The sequence below is a fragment of the Suncus etruscus genome, chromosome 12 (assembly GCF_024139225.1).
Source record: "Suncus etruscus isolate mSunEtr1 chromosome 12, mSunEtr1.pri.cur, whole genome shotgun sequence".
NCBI lineage: Eukaryota > Metazoa > Chordata > Mammalia > Eulipotyphla > Soricidae > Suncus > Suncus etruscus.
The window spans coordinates 28,220,978-28,226,977 of record NC_064859.1 but is presented as its reverse complement, the minus strand read 5'-3'; positions in this window follow the sequence as shown (position 1 = coordinate 28,226,977).

Below are 6,000 nucleotides of genomic sequence, written 5' to 3'. Positions count from 1 at the left end.
GGGTTACTCCTGGCTTCATGCTCAGAAATCGCTCCTGGCAGGCTCGGGGGATCATCATATGGGATGCTGGGATTCAAACTGATGACCTTCTGAATGAAATGCAAACGCCTTACCTCCATGCTCTCTCTCTGGCTCAGTTAATGCATTCTTATGGTGAACTCTGGTGAAGCTTCTTTTACAGAAAATAGATGTTGTGCCTTTCATCTTTGGTGCCATTATGTACATGATAGTCAATTTGTTTCAATATTGATGATAATAACTTTGTTCACTTGCTCAAGATATTATCTGCCAGTTGGGTAACTGTCCTGGTCTTCACCTGGTTCAATTTACTGTTTTTCATATCTATTGATGATCTTTTTGCTTCATCATTTTTAGAAATTTATTAGTTGGCATTAAGGAAGAACTTTTCTATTCTCCTAATTTATTTATATCAGGAATTTTTTTATCTATTTAATGAGTTTTATTCATTATTGTACAATTTTATTTCATCATTGTACAATTTTAACCTCTTTTCTTCTTTCTCTGTCTTTTTTTCCACCATTTTTCCTTTAAGATGGTTAACTTGGTACTTTTCACGTTAAAGAGAAAACTGAGTTTGGCAGGCCTGTTCATTTGCATAGTAATCCATAGTAATCCAGTAGCTACACAATCAATCAAGTGCCCATTCAAATCCTTCAAGTTTCTGTACTGCGTCACTGTAGTGTGACCAGAATTGAGGAGTAATGAAAATATTTAAGAAGTGATTAGTTAGGGCTAATAGATGACTCGTTTTTGATGCCACCTTTTCTTGCAGAGTGCAGGCTGATGTCTTTAGAACTTACAAGTACAGGGGTGGCCAACACGCAGCTCTTGCTCTCCAGCGGCATGCGGCTCCCGGCCAAAATGAATGCGGCTCTTTGCCTCTTATCATTATTTTGTATACTGTGGCTCTTTGCAAAGTTTGGATTTTGTTCTTCTGCTTCTGAGGAGGGACCTCTGAGGAGAGATCTCCGAGCGCTAGTCCCGCCCCCAGGCTGCGTCATCCCATCTCCCATCCCTCAGAAATAACTGCACGGGCCAGCGGGCTGGGGGACCCGTGTGTCACATGTGGTGTCACATCTTGCTGTTAGTTCTTAGTGGGGAGGACACAGCACACCCTCACCATCACTGCAGGATTTTTACCCTCACTCCAAATGGCAAAATGCAATATGTGTTTTATATTATTGTTAAAATTAGATGCTTTTGTGTGAGTGCTTGTTTTGGCAGGTCACTGCGTGGTGTGGCTCTGACTCTCACAGTTTAAAATTTTGGCTCTTTGTGTCAAACTTGTTCGCCACCCCTCTACAACTACCTATCTGTGCTCAGAGGGCCACGTAGGCTAGGAAACCAACTCAGATATTGCATGTGCAAGTGGCACTTGAGCTATCTCCCAGGTCTAATTGATGACTTATTAATTTTAGTCCCTGATGGTGGTTTAGGCATAAAGAATTTCCTACTGAAAAGTCAAGCAACAGGTTTTCTAATTTCTAATTTCTGGCTTCTCTCTAAAACAGGTTTCTTGAGCCAGTTAATTGAACATAAATTACAATTGACCTTGAAGGGATTAACTTGCATTCTGGGGTCATCTCAGATGTATAGCTATTTGGTTTTATTTTCTGACTGCCTGAGCTTTTATGTACTTTCAGTCAAGTTAGAGATGAAAATGTACCACTCAGGGACATTATAGGAATTTTTGACCTTCTCTGGTCAGTGTGAGGTCAAGAAATTAATGTAGAGAATTACCAGAAGATCTATAAATACACGTGTTTCTTACATGAGAGGTAACAGTAAAGAAAAATGTTCATTTTACTTAACTGTTTCAGATCCATGGATAATATTTGAATGGCAGTTATATGGCAGTTATATAAGAGATATTTTCTTTTAGGGGATAAAATAATAACATTTAAATTAAAACACTTAAAAGGACAATTCCTCTATGATGTAGCCATTTTGATGTTAAAAATATATTGGATGATAAGCCCCATATTTAAGAGAAGACTCATTCACATCAAAGACCAAAAACATTCTTTTGAGGTCAGTTCAGTCCTGAAAATAATCATTTTATTCTGTGTCTTAAATTTTGCTGTGTTTCTTTGATGTATCAAGAGGTTGAATTGGACCTTGGTATACGAACTTCTTTCTAGAAAATCAGTACAAAGACTATAAACTTGAGATATAAAAACTTGGGACAAAATAATGCCAGTTAGATACTTGAGCAAATACTTTTATCATTTCAAGCATTAGTTTCCTCATCTGTCAGGATGAACAACTTGCAGCATTAATACATAGAGAAAAGATTTATATAAATTTGTTTAGTGCCTGCAATAGAGAAGGCCATTTGTGAAATGACTTCCCTTACCATACTTTCTTCTAAGAAAGCCATCATCAATTTTTATCCTTGATTATCATTTGCCATTATCCCATCTCATTCATTGTCGTACATGACTTGCTTGTGAAAGAAAACTTATTTTGGGAGTACAATATATGATGCTGAGGTGATACTCCTGGCTCTGTGCTCAGGTATTACTTCTCAGAGTGCTCGGGAACCATTTGTGGTGAGAGGATTTTAACCAGAGAAGGCCACATTCAAGGCAAGTGCCTTATTTACTTATTACAATCACTCTGGCCTTGAGAAAAATTATTTCTAATTCACAAGAAAGAAAATCGAGAACTTAAAAGTTTAGAATCCTTGGCCACATTTGCATGTTTGGATGCCGGATTTTCAAGTTTGATGTTGCAATCTAAGTTATTAATGATTATGCCCTCTGGCTTGTTTAATTTTGACTGTCATAGACTTTGCATTTCTCAATTCAGTTTCTGATGAACTGAAAAAGTGGTAACAGATATGTGCTTGATTTATTTTTTAAACATTCTTGGAACCTTTTTTTTTTAACCAGATTGAAATTAATTTTAACTACTAGAACTTTCAGCAATTCACCATCACCACCCATATTCCAGCTTGACATTAGTACAAGACAAGAGTTTTTTTAATAGAAAGATGAAAACTTTTCCCTTTTTAATAAAAAAAAAGTGTTCTTGGAATTTTTCTTTACAAATGTTTCTCACTACTTTTTTTAAGCATTGGTTAACAGAGACTATTTCTCATCTACCCCAATGTCCATGTTCCCTTTTTCCAAGAAGATAACTGAAATATTCATCAGCTATAGCCACTCCAAGTAAGAATACTCTTCTGACTTTCTAGCAGCTAAGTGTGGTCATAGGACTAAGTTGTGGCTAAAGAATGAACTACTAGGTGGGATTCTGGGAAACTCCATAAGAGGATTCTTCTGGGAAAGAACCCTTTTGCTTTCCATTATTCCTACTTTATTAGAGTAGCAGTTGGGAGATAATGTTAAGTTCTAGCAAGTTCCTTGAACCATGAGTTGATTTGAAAAGATAGAAAATACCTGCTAGAAATAGTTGAGCAGAAAGGTGGGATTCTGTGTAAATGATGATAAGTCAGAAACATTTTCCCTTTCTTAGGGTATCTAATTCTATTTTTTACAAAGAAGAAAACTACTTTTTTTATTCTTTTTTTTTTTTTTTTTTTTTTTTTTTTTTTATTTTTTTTTATTTTTTTTTATTTTTTATCTTTATGTAAACACCGTGATTACAAACATGATTATAGTTGTATGATTACAGTCATGTAAAGAGCACCCCCCCTTCACCGGTGTAACATTCCCACCACCAATTTCCCAGATCTCCCTCCTCCCCACCCCCCTACACCTGTACTCGAGACAGGCTTTCTACTTCCCTCATTCATTCACATTTTATGATAGTTTTCAGTGTAGTCATCTCTGCAACTGCACTCATCACTCTATGTGATGAGCTGCATGTCCTGAGCTGCACCTACCAGCCCTCATCTCTCTTGTCTCTGAGATATTGTTAAAAATGTCCTTCATTTTTCTTAAAGCCCATAGATGAGTGAAACCATTCTGCGTCTTTCTCTCTCCCTCTGACTTACTTCACTCAGCATAATAGATTCCATGTACATCCATGTATTGGAAAATTTCATGACTTCATCTCTCCTGATGGCTGCATAGTATTCCATTGTGTATATGTACCACAGTTTCTTCAGCCACTCATCTGTTGAAGGGCATCTTGGTTGTTTCCAGAGTCTGGCTATTGTAAATAGCGCTGCAATGAATATAGGAGTAAGGAAGGGTTTTTTGTATTGTATTTTTGTGTTTCTTGGGTATATTCCTAGGAGTGGTATAGCTGGATCGTATGGAAGCTCAATTTCCAGTTTGTGAAGGAATCTCCATATCGCTTTCCATAAAGGTTGTACTAGACGGCATTCCCACCAGCAGTGAAAAAGAGTTCCTTTCTCTCCACATCCCCGCCAGCACTGCTTGTTTTCCTTTCTTGTGATGTGTGCCAATCTCAGTGGCGTGAGGTGGTACCTCATAGTAGTTTTGATTTGCATCTCCCTGACGATTAGTGATGTTGAACATCTTTTCATGTGCCTTTTGGCCATTTGCCTTTCTTCTTTTTCAAAGTGTCTGTTCATTTCTTCTCCCCATTTTTTGATGGGGTTAGTTGTTTTTTTCTTGTATAGTTCTGTCAGTACCTTGTAAATTTTGGATATTAGCCCTTTATCTGATGTGTATTGGGTGAATAATTTCTCCCACTCAGTGGGTGGCCTTGTATTCTGGCGCTATTTCCTTTGAGATGCAGAAGCTTTTCAGCTTAATATAGTCCCATCTGTTTATCTCTGCTTCCACTTGCTTGGAAAGTGCTGTCTCCTCCTTAAATGCCTTTAGTCTCAATGTCCTGGAGTGTTTCACCTACATGTTGTTCTATATACCTTATAGTTTCAGTTCTGATATCAAGGTCTTTAATCCATTTGGATTTTACCTTTGTATATGGTGTTAGCTGGGGGTCTGAGTTCGCTTTTTTGCAAGTGGTTAACCAGTTGTGCCAACACCACTTGTTGAATAGGCTTTCCCTGCTCCATTTAGGATTTTTTGCTCCTTTATCAAAAACAAGGTGGTTATATGTCTGAGGAACCTTCTCTGAGTACTCAAGCCTATTCCACTGATCTGAGGGTCTGTTTTTATTCTTACAATTTTTTTCTTGTTGACTTTTATTATATTATATGTAACTAAGTAATTTTAATTAATTCCCAGAAATTGTCTAATGTTTTTGGACATATTCTGATATCCTAGGATGTTTACAAAGCTCTGAACCTACTAGATTGTATGAAGTTAAATATGACTTAATTTATAAATTATTAAAAGACCATGAAAATATAGTCAGTCAAATATTTGGGGTCCTTAAAATCCTTTTCAGCCTAAATTATTTTGGCAGTTAAAATATCAAAGAAGGATGTATTTGATAGAAACTTGAGTATTGCTCTTCTAAATTTATTCTTATAGAGTCCATCAGAAACTGAACAACATATGAGATTATGATACAACATATTTAGGATTAGTATGAGTTTTTGTGATAAAAATTACTGTATCTAATAAAATTGCATGCATACTATTGTCACTTTATCAGACATAAAAAGTATCAAGCATGGAGGCCGGAGCAGTGGTGCAGCGGTAGCGTGTTTGCCTTGCATGCACCTGACTAAGACAGACTGCGGTTAGTTCCTCTGGCATCCCATATGGTCCCCCAAGTCAGGAGCGATTTCTGAGTGCAGAGCCAGGAGTAACCCCTGAGCACCACCCCTGAGCGTCACTGGGTGTGGCCCCAAAATAAACAAACAAAAAGTATCAAGCATAAAAGAAACACAACTTAATATGACATGCATGAAACACTGAACTTTTGGACAAATGAAAGATGCATGAGAAAAAACAGTTTTATGAGTTTTCATATCAGTAGAAATAAACATTCCACCTAAATGTGATAAATTTATTTACAGAAAAATATCACAAAATATCATGGCTTCTTGATTGTTACTAGACTAATATATATATATTATATACTATAGTACAAATATATATATATATATATATACTAGATTTTTATAGCTTT